At 48.0% G+C, this 15,437-nt stretch overlaps 1 long non-coding RNA gene across 1 annotated transcript in view; it reads right to left on the reverse strand.

Annotated features, from left to right (window-relative positions):
* The window catches only part of LOC115478888, a 55,491-nt gene extending 40,377 nt beyond the window's left edge, over positions 1-15,114 (reverse strand). Inside the window, exon 1 of the long non-coding RNA XR_003943587.1 lies at positions 15,035-15,114. This is a non-coding gene — a long non-coding RNA (uncharacterized LOC115478888). The remainder of the gene's footprint in view (positions 1-15,034) is intronic.
* Positions 15,115-15,437: the final 323 nt, after the last annotated feature.

The following is a 15,437-nucleotide window of genomic DNA, read 5'->3' on the forward strand; positions in this document are numbered from 1 at the left end:
ACTGTAGAACAGCGGCAACTTTGCGTTGGTCGCGGACGCCAACAGATCCATTTTGGGGACTCCCCAGCGATCTACCAACAGCTGAAACGCCACGTCGCTGAGCGCCCACTCTCCGGGATCGAGCAAGTGACGACTGAGAAAATCCGCCTGAACGTTTAGCACTCCTGCTACATGAGCCGCGGAGAGAGCCACCAGATTGACCTCTGCCCAATGAAAGAGCAGTGACGCCTCCCGCTCCAACGGGAGACTCCGCGTCCCTCCTTGGCGATTGATGTATGACACCGCTGTGGCATTGTCCGACATGACTCTCACCGCCCGTCCGGTAAGTAGCGGAAGAAAACTTCGAAGCGCCAGACGGATAGCCCGGGTCTCCAACAAGTTGATCGAACACCTGGACTCCGGAAGTGACCAAAGACCTTGAGCCACTTGTCCCTGACAATGAGCCCCCCAGCCGTGAAGGCTGGCATCCGTCGTTACCACTACCCAATCGAGCTGATCCAGAGGCATGCCTTTGGACAAGTTGGCCTCCCGAAGCCACCAACGTAAACTGGCTCTCACCGACAACGACAGTGGCAACCTGTGAAGAAGCGACCCGGTCTGGGATGACCACCTGGATAGGAGGGACCTCTGCAGGAGCCTCATGTGAGCCCTGGCCCAGGGCACCGTCTCTATCGTCGCCGCCATCAGACCCAGCACCTGAAGGTAATCCCTTGCCACTGGACTGGACCTCTGCAAGAAAAGCCGAATCTGAGACTGCAATTTCAGAACGCGGACCGACGGAAGAAACACACGGCCCCGCTGCGTATCGAAGAGGACTCCCAGATACTCTAAGGACTGAGAAGGCTGAAGACGACTCTTTTGCATATTGACTACCCAACCTAGATGCTGTAACAATTCGACTACCCGAGCCGTCGCCTGAACGCTCTCTTGGGCCGATTTTGCCCGAATCAACCAGTCGTCTAAATAAGGATGGACCAAGATACCTTCTGCTCTGAGAGCTGCCGCCACAACAACCATGACCTTGGTAAACGTGCGGGGAGCGGTTGCAAGCCCGAAGGGAAGAGCCCGAAATTGAAAATGACGCCCCAGAATAGCAAACCTTAGGAACCGCTGATGAGCCGGGCGAATGGGAATATGAAAATAGGCTTCTGCAAGATCTAGGGAAATCAGAAACTCCCCGGCCCGCACCGCAACAATGACGGACCGAAGAGTCTCCATCCGAAACGAGGGCACTCGGAGAGCTCGATTGACCGCCTTGAGATCTAAAATCGGACGAAAGGAGTCGTCCTTTTTGGGCACCAGAAAATAAATGGAATACCGGCCCTGGCCCCTCTCCGCCGCCGGTACCACAGAAATCGCTCGAAGATCCAGCAGCCTGCGAAGAGTAAGCCGGACCGCGGCGGCCTTGACGCGAGACCGACAAGGGGATTGCAGGAAAGCATCTGACAAGGGACGAGCAAATTCTAATGCGTACCCGTCGCGAATCACCTCTAAGACCCACTGGTCCGAAGTAATTTGGGCCCACCTCTCTTGAAATTGCGCTAACCGAGCGCCGATCCGAAGGAGAGGCTGGGCCCGCACACCTTCATTGCTGAGGCTTGGAGGTGGAGGAGAAAGAACCCCCGGCCTCCCGACCTCCTCGACGACCTCCCCGAAAGGACTGAGTTCTTTGTAAGAATCTAGACCGAGGAGCTTGAAAACCTCTGACAGAGCGAAAACGACGAAAATCACGACCTCTACTACGAGCTGAGAACTGCCCGCGCCCCGAACCTCTGGGGCGATCCTCCGGCAACCGCGGAACTTTAGCCTCTCCTAGACTACTTACCAACTTATCCAACTCCGGACCAAACAAAAAGGAACCCTTAAAGGGAAGCTTACTAAGTTTAGACTTTGAGGCCGCATCCGCTGACCAACCACGAAGCCACAGAACACGGCGAGCAGTCACTGAGAAAGCCATAGACTTTGAAGAGGCCCTCAGCAAATCATACATAGCATCCGCCAAGAAAGCTGAAGCCATCTCCAGCTTAGCCACGTCATGATCAATAGCAGCAAGATCATCCGAAGAACGGTCTAAAATCCTCTCGGACCACCGAAAACTCGCCCTTGCGACCAGAGAACCACAAATAGCGGCCTGAACCGCTAGAGCTGAAACATCAAAAACATTCTTCAGGAGGGTCTCAATCCGGCGCTCCTGAGGGTCCCGCAGAGCTGTGCCACCATCTACTGGCACCGTGTTCCGCTTAGTCACCGCGGAGACAACTGCATCCACTACAGGGGAACTCAAAAGCTCTTTATCGGAATCCGGAACCGGGTAAAGCCTGCTCATGGCCCTTGCAAGCCGAAAACCAGAGTCCGGACGCTCCCACTGAGCCTGGACAACATCCCTAATGTCTTGATGCATGGGAAACGATCTACCAGACCTGCGGACTCCTTTGATCAACAAGTCCACCTTCCTAGGCTCAGCCACCGCACCATCATCATCCTCAAAACGGAGAGTAGAAGAAACCTGGGAAATAAGCTCCTGAAGGTCATCCCTATGGAAGATTCTAACCACCGAGGGATCCTCCCCCACAGGAAGGGATTCCTCCATATCACCTGTATTAGAAAACTCTTCAGACCAATCCTCCTCAGGCAACCAAGAATCCTCTGCCATGGCAGGGAACTCCTGCTCAGGCTCAAAGAAATCATCCTGCTCTGCCTGCCCAGAAGGCTTGAAGCGTTTTACAGGTACAGAAGGAGCCTCCACAGAACTCCTTACTGTAGGTGCAGCAGGAGCAGACTGCTGCAGTAAAAAAGCCTGATACATTTGAACAACAAAGGCAGGAGGGAAACCAGCTGTCCCCTGAGACGGTACTGTAGCTGGAGCAGCTGGCAGCGAGACCAGGGGATCCCGAGACAGATCAGAGCGGGCTACATCCAAAATGGCGGGCGTTCCCGCCAAAACCGGCAACGAGGGAGCGGGAGATGCAACTGCCTTACCGCTACTCGAATCGGACCCCCCCGACGGCGGAACTACTGGCGCCGACGAAACAGACGGTCCTGCACCCTGATCCTGCAAAATGTCTACCGCCGTGCAAAATTTACAGACACCACTGGATGCGAGGCCCCGGCGCTGACAAACTGCACACCGCCGCAACTTTTCCGACATCGCGAACAGCTGATCAGGTAAACAAAACTCCGGCACGAAAACGAAAGTAAAAACCGCTACTTCGCTAAAACAAACACCGGAGCTGCTCTGCTTGCCGAAGCTCAAGGAGAAAAACAGCAGGCTGTCAGAAATCACAGGATCAAAGCCTGGGTTGCTGAAGCTCCGTTTTTTTTTTTTTATTGCTCTTTTACAAGCGGCTGCCTCTCCCTGCCTCCACAGTTCTTAACATTAAGAGCTGGAGGGAATTCACTTCAGTCAGACTGCTCCTGTCAACAGTCTGCTATATAACAACAGCAGAAATAGGCACCAAGGGAGGACTAGGGGGGGAGGGACTCAGATACTCGAGTGTGACACCCCCAGGGACCTCAGCCCCTAACAAGCAGGTTTTTTTTTTTTTTGTAATTCAAATGCACAGTAATAATCTGAACCTTTCAGCAGAAACTAGAAAATACTAAGACTCACTAAGAATAAATAGACCAGAAAAAGGAATGAGACTGAAGGACTCACCACCTTCCACCTGCTGGAGACTGAGATTACTGGATCTTTCCCTGTATGGCAAGGGCTCTTATTGGCTCTCTGGAGTCACACTTTTTTCTCAGTCTCCACCTGCTGGAAGGCGTGCACAACCCATCAGTCACATTCTGGGCCGGTCCGGAGGGAGGCTAAGGAATCAGAGGTTCACTATATGTGGGCATGTGCAGCCACCCAAACCTCAGTATTGTCGATACCAAAGCCACGTGGATCTTCAACTCATCACTTAACTCGTATTCCTGTGCTTTCAGAAATACTAAAAATTATCCTGCAACCGCCCACGCAGGAGGAACTCATGCAGCTCACAGCAAGTACAAGATTCGCTCCAACCTTCGTAGAACTAACAACAAAACTCTGCAACTGCAAACTATAAACACAAACCAGAAGCATCAAACGATACTAGCAGAAATCTCTGGGTGGGCCTCTAGATTGATCTGTCGGGACTAATGGAAAGAAAATTAATTAGGTAAGGAGAAATTAGATCTTACCTGCTAATTTGCTTTCCTTTAGTCCCTCCGGACCGGACCGGACCAGGATTGGACTGATGGGTTGTGCTCGCCTTCCAGCAGGTGGAGACTGAGAAAAAAACCTGACTCTAGAGAGCCAATAAGAGCCCTGGTCATGTGACCTTAGCCTCAGTATTTGACTAACAAAGCAGGAAAGAAAGAAAGACCTTCTGTGCCGTATGGAATCCTAGCAGCCACAAAGCACTCGGCAATGCCAAGTATTAGAGCTCACCAGCAACTCTAACCAGAGAAGTGGTATGGCCCCTTTTTTATTAGAGCTCACCAGCAACTCTCACTAGAGAAGTGGTATGGCCCCTTTTTTATTAGAGCTCACCAGCGACTCTCACCAGAGAAGTGGTATGGCTTACTTATATTATAGCTTACCAGTAACTCTCACCAGAGAAGTGGTATGGCTCACTTGTATTATAGCGTACCAGCAACTCTCACCAGAGAAGAGGTATGTCTCAGTTGTATTATAGCTCACTATGAACTCCCACCAGAGAAGTGGTATAGGCCACTTAAAGTTTTACATATACATACCAGCAACTGAGCACCCTAGCAACTCTCACTAGAGAAGTGGTATGTCCCTCTCTCAATAAAGCTTACTAGCAACTCCCACCAGATGGCTCACATGAATTATAACTCACCAGCAACTCGCAGCAGAGAAAAGGTTAAGACCCTATTTAAAGTTCTATATATATATATAAACCTATACATACATATAGCTACATATAAATTCCAGCAACTGAGCCTACCAGCAACTCTGACCAGAGACATGGCATGGCCCACTTAAAGGTCACTATATATAGTAGCATCTGGTTGTTTTTTTTTGTTTTTTTTTTTAATTATTCTGTTGAAAACAAAAGATGAAACCTGGGAGGGGCCTGGTCCGGTCCGGAGGGACTAAAGGAAAGCAAATTAGCAGGTAAGATCTAATTTCTCCTTCCTTAGCGTCCCTCCGGACCGGACCAGGATTGGACTGATGGGAAGTACCAAAGCAGTAATGTTACGGGAGGGACCCTATGAAACCCTGAGGGAATACTGGAGTTGCCAAGACCGCCTACTGGCGACAGGGACCATTGAATATACAAAGGACTTTGAGGGCCCCCAAAAGAAATCACTCTGCAAAGGGACAACCGATTATCTAGTTGTGAAATGAGTTTCATTACTGTAACTGTACCCCCAGTGAGAAGACAATTAGAAGGTCTGAATTTCCTAATGCAGCAAAATATAGTGAAGCAGAAATGACCAATATGTTACGCCGATCGGCTAGAAGGACAGAAGGACTATCCCAGCGCCGAAAATGTTCAATAGTGGTGAACCACCATGTAACAGAAGGACAGGACAATCCCAACACTGAAAATGGTAAATAGTTGTGAAATACCATGTAACAGCTCCCTTCATTAGCAAGATCCCCGTTAATGTTGAAATCATTTAATCTCTTGTTATCTTAAGATCACGAAGAAGACCCCAGAACAGCAAGAAAAAAACTGATTGAGAAAGATGAAAACATGACCTTCCGGGAGACAGAAAAGAAGGAACCAGAAGAAAAAACAGCTGCAACCTGCAGGTAAAGAAAAGAGAGAGACGCGGTCCGACGATGCAACCGCAGCCTAGTTACAATTACTGAAGCAGCAAATCCTGTCTTAGCTCAACAAGGCCGTAGAAAAAACCAAAGAAGAAGACCAAAACAAACCTGTTCTGAAAGAAAGATGGGACTGTGGAACAGCAGGGCCTTGCGAACAGGAAGATGTAGAATAGACACCAAGAAAGACGCTAAAGATCCGATTATCCCGGATCTCAGGACCAATATGGAGCTGCCAGATCTACTGGGCCCCCATGTGTCTCTATCTCTTGTAAAAGACGACCTCAGAGAAAAAACGGAGGAAAGAGATAGAGAAGACTACCGCTGCAAGAGGACACCTACCCCTGCCGCTGACGAGACAGTGAGAGACTAAGCGAGGAGCCTGTGAGGACAGAGCAAAAGCAAAAGGTTGTAGAACTGAAGCGTCCCACTAAGGAACTATCAGCTGACCACGCTCATAAGGTGAGAGTCCATCCCTCGGAAACTAGAGAGAAACAAAAGAGAAAAATGCACTTAATAAATCTCGGGTTTTTTTTGTTTTTTTTTACTCCGATCACATGAAAAACTGAGAGCGACAGTAAGGCGAAAAACTACCCATGCTAATAAAGTCGCTTTCTGCCATATGAAGCGTAGACTCTACATTGATCTTTGAGAAAAGACATAGGCTGTCAAGGAATTGTCCGACGGACTCTCACAGAGAAAGAAACTCCTCTAGAAGTAAAGAAAGTATTCAAATTTTGAAGAAATTGAAGAAGTGACAAGTTGCCCACTGAAAATGGGGTAGCCTGCCTAACCAACAGGCACCCCAGCCACGGAAACTGCCAAGGAATGATAAAACATGTCCACTGTGCATATTATAGAGACATACGTGCAGTAAGGATGCTTTAGTTTGTTCTTTTACAAAGAATGAGCCAGCATTACTACTAGTAACAGGTGTGGTAACCTTAGTACTGTGGTGGTAGTGGTCGTTATGATTGAAACACCAGAACAGAGTGCTGCACTATTGAGAAGAGAGAGACCACCTCAGGTGATCCGGATATGAGAGAATAGCAGAAAAATGTCAAGAAAAATATAGCCTAGGAAAGAACTCCAACAAATCGCTGTCATGGACAGTAACCTGAATATAATGTTGAACATAAAGAACGCAACCTAGAAGCTATATTTGAATCTGCACCACCTTAGTAGCCAGCCGCTCGGTCTAAGACCGGTCAACTTGCTTGATAAAAAGTTTTCCTGATGAGCCGGACATGTAGATACTGGAAAGTAGAATTCTCTCTTCCATAAGAACTACTGCCACCACTACCAAAAGCTTGATAACGGTGGGAGTGACTGTTGCGAGATACAACGGAAGCGCAAGAAAGCGAAAAAAAAATGGTGTCCCAGAATCTCAAATCGCACAAAACGTTTGGCAAGCAGTCCTGAAAGGAATATGTAGGTAAGTTGCCATCAGATCCAAGGATATTAAAAACAGTATGCCATATTCAAATGTCTCCTTAGGAAAAACATGTGACATGGAGAACGCAGTACCTTGAAAACAAACATAATAGGCTGCTTGCAAAGTCAAAAGCTTGAAGATCCAAGAACCGCCAACAAACAAAATAGGAGGATTACAAATCAAAAATCCTGAGGGTCCAAGAGCCGCTGTAGATTGCTCCCTACCGCACTAGCAATGCAGCGAGAAGGACAGGAAGACTCTAGAAAGATGGCTGAAATAAAGTTGGCAAAGCTAGAGGCATAACCGTCTCGAAAAATCTGCAATGATTCCGCCTCAGCTGCAGAAAGTGGAAACAGGAATCCTGAACTACAAACTCCTACTTGTCTCTTACAGAGCTTGCAGTACAGTGATAGCGACAGGTAGCCTGTAAACATACGCGGAAACGAAACTGGACCAAAAGTAAGGAATAGCCTCCCCACTGAACAGAGAAAATATAGGCCCTTCTGAGCTGTAGAAAGTGTAAAAACAGGGGTCCTGAACTACCAAGCCTCACCTGATACAGTTAGGTGCTAGACTATTGGCCACATAGGAGCAGATAGCGAGATGCGCAAAGAGTGTCATCCACATCTTACTTCCTCTCCCCTGAAACCAGAGAGGTGAGAATTGAACAAATTAAACATGTACCCATAGAAAGTAAGTTATGAGAAGAAATATACATCCATACCAGGCAGAAAAACTGCGTGTGACTGCTACTGCTGCAAGGATATTCTCAGTGGGGGTTTTTTTTTTTTTTAAATCTGGCTACTGTTACCAATATTATGATGCCCAGTCCGCCTTCCAGTGGCGAACCCAGACTGCTCCTGATGAGCTGGGCACTTGCGTCATCTGGAATGCACACCTGCACCACACTGCAGCTGCCCTCTGTTTTGTTTTGGGTTTTTTTTCAGAAAGTGCAGCTACCTGAATGCCGGCCTGCCACAAAAATCGGATACCTGACATGAGAAAAGGCAAAAATAATGTGAAGGAGGTCCTCACTGTGAACTATCTACTCACACACAAAAATCAAACAGTCTGTCCAAATACAAAACCAATAGATATCGGCACCAAAAACATACAGGTATCTCCTAAAGGGTGACCTGATATTAAGAACCAAAGGGACAAGCAAAATATTATTATTATAATTACTAGTAAAAAAGCCCCGTTTCTGATGCAAATGAAACGGGGGCTAGCAAGGTTTTTTTCTGTGTGCATGTGGGAGTGTGTGTGTCCCTGCCCTCTGCCCTCTCTCCCCTCCCCCCTCTGAGACCTTCACTATCAGAACCGCGCAAAAGTGAAGAAGGGCCAGTCGAATCGCTCTGAGTTCCAACCGATTGATGGACCAGGACGCCTCCACCGGAGTACACGACCCCTGCACAGTCTGTCCCATATAATGGGCACCCCAGCCCACGAGGCTGGCATCCGTGGTCACAACCACCCAGTCCGGGACTGCAAACGGCATTCCCAGTTCCAGCTTGTCCCAGCGAAGCCACCACCTTACAGCTAGTTTGACAGACAGCTCCCCAGGGAAGGCGAACAGTATAATCCTCTGACAAGGTGGACCACCGACTCAAAAGCGACTTCTGAAGAGGTCACATGTGGCTCCTGGCCCACGGCACCACGTCTAGCGTGGCCACCATGGAGCCCAACACTTGAACATAATCCCAGGTCTTGGGCACCTGCATCTCCAAAAGATTCCGAACTTGAGACTGGAGCTTCCACCTCCGAATCTCCGACAAGAATACTTTGCCTGCTCGAGTGTCAAACAACACCCCGAGATATTCCAGGGACTGGGAAGGCACCAATTGGCTCTTGTCCAAATTGATTATCCAACCCGAGCACAGCAAAGTGACCACTCTGTCCATCGCCTGCACACTCTCCTGGTAGGAAGGCGCCCTTATCAGCCAATCGTCCAAATAAGGGTGAACCTGCACCCCCATCTCGACGCAAGAATGCAGCGATGACTAACATAACCTTGGAGAAAGTCCGCGGCGCAGTGGCTAGTTCGAAGGGCAAGGCCAGAAACTGAAAAGTGTTGTCCCAGAATCGCAAACCACGATTTGAGGCGGCCAAATGGGAATGTGCAAGTAAGCCTCTTTGAGATCGACAGAGGTGAGAAACTCTCCTGGCTGAACTGCGGCCATAACCGACCGCAGAGTTTCCATTCGAAAGTGACGTACTCACAGGGCCTTTTTCACGCCCTTGAGATCGAGTACAGGACGAAAAGTATCCCCTTTTTTTGGTACCATGAAGTAAATGGAGTAACGGCCTAAACCTCTCTGCTCCGGGGGCACGGAAACCACGGCCCCGAGCTGAATCAAATTTGTAGAGTCTCCTTGACTGCTGCTACCTTGTGCGGGGCCTTGCAAGGAGATTCCATGAAAAACTCTGCCAGGGTTCGATAAAATTCCAACTTGTAACCGTCTCGGATGACCTCCAAGACCCACTCGTCTGACATCACCCCGGCCCATCCTCCGAGGAAAAGGGGCAGCCGCCCTCCTATTACCATCGGAAGATGGACCAAGGCCTCATCATTGGGCACGAGCTCCGGCTGCTGGTCTTGAAGAGGCGCCGTCGGAGCAGTGATCCCCACGAAACGGCTGTTTCTGAGGAAAGCGGGAATTCGTGAAGGATCCAGATATGCCCAGAGGGACGCTAAGGAAAATTATTTTAAAGTCCTGACCCTCCCTTGTTTTGGAATTGGCGTAATTTTTTTTCATATTGCATTGATGGAGAAGCAGAAGATAGAAGTGTTCTTAAAAATGTATAATATAACAAAAGAGAGGTAACGAAGTACAAACTGAAGTCCAAACAAAAAAACAGCACCACGGGCCTTTAAAAATGGAATACAGTTCTTTCATGAATGAGCCTTGACAAAAAGACCCGACACAGGCCGTGTTTCGGTGACTAGCACCACAGTGATGACGTGGAAAACTTGGGGAATAATTCGAATATATTCCTCTACAATACATTATTCCTTACCCCACGTCTCATATAGTAAAAGCTACAAAGCAACAAGGCACTTTCACTTTTGTATCCAGTTTGGGTAAGGAATAATATATTGTAGAGGAATATATTCGAGTTATTCCCCAAGTTTTCCAAGTCATCACTGTGGTGCTAGTCACCGAAACACGGCCCATGTTGGCTTAAAAATGTATAAAGCATTTCTTATCTGTGTGGGATCCTTATATACATTCCCTTTCTCCCTGAGCCCGCAGTCTGATTTTGAATACTTAGTAATTTTGTATTTAAAAAATTATTTTTTATTTTTGTAGGGGGGGGGGGGTTGTGGATGGTTGGGGTGTTGACTTCGTTTTGGGATAGATGTTCTCTGTCTTTCAGCGGGGCTATCAAACTCAAAGCTCCTCTTGATTTATGTATCATTGTGACCAGTGATGCGTGATTTGTTTTGTTATTTTTTTGTTCATTTAATAAACAGATTTAAACAAAATGCACACACGGGGGGAGGGGGGGAGGGGTGGAGATTCCGTACCTTGGTGGAGGACTGAGCCGGAGAGAAACTTTTCATGCTCAACCACTTTGGTCTCAGATCACCCACAACTGGCCATCTGACTATACCACACTTGTACAATAGGAGCGCCTTAGCAGCATTCCCCAGGATACCTGACAAGCGCAGTGGGAAGTGAGCATGCCTAACACACAAATAAGTGCCCCACTTGTGCAAGGAAGTGGAAAAAGGCCACCTAATATTCAAAGCAATTTAAATGGCCCGAAGAGGCTCCTACAGCCAGATTATCAAAAGTAAATGAGGGCACTAGAGGCTACTAGCGCACACATTGACCTGCGCATAATGATCATAGGTCTCTCGTTTGCAAACAATGAGGACATTTAAATTAGCTCATTGGTATTCCCCCCTCATGATCAGAAAGCTGCACTCTGATCCTGCCATGCTCCTACTGCCTTAACCCTAAACCAGCTTAGAGCTGGCATTAGCGTTAAGGGAAGAGCCTCCCCCCTACTCTGGCAAGGCAGCCCGGGCTGTCACTGACCCCCGGACTCCCCTACATGCAAATAAAAAATAACCATCCTGGTGGTCCAGTGGGACCCCTTGTCCTCATTTCCCCCAGCCACTGCCCCGAGTCTAATGTGACACGTGACAGGGGGCCTGACCTGATCCACTCCCCCCGAAAGCTTTCCCTGGTGGGCTACTGGTGGATGGATCCCTCCAACCCAACCCCCTCCCCAGTACCTTGAAAGCTGGAGGAAGCAGTATGGATGCCACATCAAAATGGTGCGTGCCCTGCCCAGTGCATTTTGAACTGGCGACCACTGGGGAGTGCTAGTCCCCCCCTCCTCCAACTTTCAAGGTCACTAGACCACCAGAGAAAGCTTTCTGGGGAATGGGTCAGGTCAGGCCCCCTGTCGCAGGTCACACTGGACCCACAGTGGTGGCTGGGGGGGGGGGGGGCAGTGAGGACAGGGGTCCCACTGGACCATTAACGTGGTTGTTTTTATTTGCATGTGGGGGTCTTGGGGTCCACCGGATCCTCAGGGCCATACCGATGGGGGTCTGGGGGGGGAGGTGACAACCCAGCGACACTTGACAGCCCGCATCCTGGGCATGTGTTCAAAATTTGTGCTTAATGAACAACTTTTGAACATATGCAACAGGCACCATCCGCCCACTTTGCTCCCTCATGAAGGAAGCTAATAGCATTCAAATCATTTGCACACTATTAGCTTTGATCATGAGGGAGTTAGGTCAGGGCACTGCTGTGTCAGTGCACTCCAGCGCTGTTCCTTGCAGCGCCAGAGTTTTGATCATCAGGCCATTTAAGTCACTTGTCTAAGACTAACTGCAAATATTCAGGTGCACTTAATGTAACCTAAGGGTTAATGGAAAAAAATAAATAAATACTTACCTGGGTTTTCTGGGGTGTGTCTGGGCCCCAGAAGATGATGAACTGGCAGTGCTGGGTAGTTGTGGCTGATTCTGGCCATTCAGAAGGAGTCCTGCGGGTTAGGGAAGCAGGACAGGTTGGGGCAGGTATTAATAATAGGGATTTAGTAGGGCTGACCAACATTCCGTTGGTCAGCAGGAAGGTTTGGAATTCTGAAAAAGGCTTGGGATTGTCTGGGGAGTGCTCGGAATGGCAAGCCAAGACTGGGTTTCCTAGGAAACGGGTGTTAGTGGCAGTTTAGAGGAGTTTGCTGCTTTGATGGGGAAAGGTGATGTCTGATTGAGCTCTGAGTGCTGGTGAAAAACTGAGGATAAATTGAGGGTAAAAATAGGATTTTCAGAACTGAGGTGTGTGAATGAGTATGGTAAAGGTGTGGTAATAAGGGAAAGTGCAGGAGAATCTGTTTGAGGTAAAGTAAAGGGAGTTGATGGTTGACAGAGAATGAAAGCCAAATGGTGATTGGGTTTGAGTGAGCAGAAGGGGGGATTGAATGAGGTTGGATGTGAAAAGGGAGAAAACCATTTATTTAAAATTTGAAAAGGAGTAAAATGGTTTGAGGGTTTTTTGTATCCAATGTACCAAGAGAGAGCGGAATAGAATGTTCACTGCCTGAATGAAAATAGAACCTGGAGTAGAGTGAGTGGCAACCAAAGCAGTGCAGCGCCTCAGATTAGGGAGCTTCAGTACAGTATAGGTGTTTAGAAGGGAATACTTAATTAAATTTATTTTAATTAGAAAAGCTGACCACAGTATTTGAGTCCTGATTAAAATTCCCATTGAGGTTGCTGAGAACTGATAGGAAGATAAGGTCTTGCTTCCAGTTATTTTTTTTAAAGAGTGTGAGGTTTAGGAAGAAGAATACGGAAGGGAAGGAGAATATTACAGCGATCGTCTGGGCCCCCACGCAAGAAAGCAATTGCTCCATCTGAAGCTTGCCGTGCAGCTAAGTGACTGAAAAAGGAAGAGAACCCCCCCCCCCCCCCCCCCACAAAGAATCATTTTCTTGCAGGGTGATTTTACATGTTATAGTTTGAAAAAGGGAAGGAAAGGGAGATTTGAATATTTTAAGTGTTTTAATGATATATGTACTTATCTGATAGGCGTCTAGCTGGTTGTGGGTGGGACACAGTTCTGTAATGAAGTAAAATCATACAAGTGTTCACATGGTTATGTATAGTTGAAATATTTTGCAAAGAAAAGAAATTGTATGCAGAGTGATAGTACTTAAATGGTTATTTTAATACATGCAAATAAATGCTGCATTTGTTAAACCAAAGATTTGAATTTGTGCTTACTAAAACAGGAAAAATCTAACTTTAGTTTATTTTCCCCACACACTCTTTGAGAGTAGGTGGCGAGGTTAGTGATTTGTAAGTCCCTCCGGTTTCAGTGGTGAGCCTGAATATTGGTCACGACTACTCACAACAGATATTCTGATGCATCACCTTTGCTGAAACTCAGGGGGGGTCTTTTACATTAACCAGTTGGTGCCAATGATCATCCACAGTTAGCACCTAAGCAGAAACTGGTTAACTGTGGGTGTTCCAGGGACGGAGTAAGCACTTATGTGGTTAAGTGCCGATATTCAGCCCCTAACCACTAAAGAACCACAAATTGGTCTGCATCAGTGTTGCCAGGTGGGTGGTTTTACCGCCCAATTGGGCGGTTTTCCGCAACCCGCCGCGGGAAATTTTTGCCCGCGGCGGGTTGCGGTTTTTTGGGCTGCTTTTTGGGCTTCAGGGTGGTTTTTTCGGCCGCGGGGGGCGGGGTTAGTGACGTTTTGGGCGGGGCTGATGACGGGGGAGGCGGGGCCGATGACGGGGGAGGCGGGGGTGTCAGGGGCGGGGTTTGGGCTGGATTTAGGCTGGTTTGGGTGGGGAAAAAAATTTCCACCTGGCAACCCTCGTCTGCATAAAAAGGCTGTCCTATGTTTTTAAGGGCTGTATATTGCACTTAACTGCACAAGTTTTTAGCAGCCAACATACAACCTGATATTCAGTGCGAGTGCCCGGAAATGAATCCAGCATTCAAAATCCAATAATACAGCCAGCAGCGGACATAAAAACACTGACCACCGCCAGCTGAATACTGACAGGACGGTTTTTACTATGCATACACATATGTAAACTACACAGACCATCACACTTAATCTTTGGCAAGACAGCATCCTATTCCTACTTAAGAACACAAAATGAAACAGAAACGTTACTCCGAAGCTACCAAATTAACAGTTTAAATGAACTATAGAGTAAAATAAGGTTTAGCAACTAATGTATCATATAAAATTTAAACGGAAAAAAAACCCAACTCAGGGCCCATTCCTAAAGGCCTGCCATTTGTTCAACTGTAGAAACTCGCTAGTCAAAACTGGTACACTTGATTTATTAACCGAACATTAAAGCCGCATTGTCACTGGCAACAAGTACACCTGGGGCCAAAGCAGGAAAAAAAATGATCTCTTGCTTTTTATGACAAAAAACAAACCCTTTTCGACGATCGTTACAAATTAGAAATTACGCTTCATTATTCACATAGACAACACAGAACAAAAACATTAGCAGAAGCCTTTGGAACCAGGAAAACAAATCATTCGAGTGCCAACGTCCATGGCAGTTTGGGATAAACACTAAATCAAACTAAACCACAGGAAGAAACATTTGGTGCAGCTTGTGCTAATCAAAATTCGGCAGAGGGCTTCCTCACAAAGTGGAACGAGATTAAAAAAACATTATCGCTGCTCATTTACACTACTTCTTCTGCGATAAAGTTTTTGCAGAAGCTTCGCTTCAACTCTCTTGACAACTTTTCCCCCGCACCCAACTCACTCATACACGTTCCCCGTCTCTCACAAGTACACTCCAGCGAACTCACCTCGAAAGCAGGCTAAACGAAGCCTGCCTGCCAACCTGCCTGCTCACTCACTCGAAACCTGACAGCATATAGCATCCCGCCTCCACTCCAGACCAGGGTTGCCAGGTGGAAATTTTTTTCCCAGCCTAAAGGAGCCCAAAATCCAGCCCAAAACCCGCCCAAACTCAAACCCCGCCCCTGACACCCCCGCCCCCGCGTCATCACCCGCGCCCCCGCCGTCATCAACCCCGCCCCCGCCGTCATCGGCCCCGCCTCCCCGTCACTAACCCCGCCTCCCCCGTCACTAACCCCGCCTCCCCCGTCACTAACCCCGCCTCCCACGTCACTAACCCCGCCCAGAAACGTCATTAACCCCGCCCACCGCGGCCGAAAAAAGCCGGCGAAAAAACCGCAAAAGCCGGCG

The sequence above is a fragment of the Microcaecilia unicolor genome, chromosome 10 (genome assembly GCF_901765095.1).
Source record: "Microcaecilia unicolor chromosome 10, aMicUni1.1, whole genome shotgun sequence".
NCBI classification, from domain to species: domain Eukaryota; kingdom Metazoa; phylum Chordata; class Amphibia; order Gymnophiona; family Siphonopidae; genus Microcaecilia; species Microcaecilia unicolor.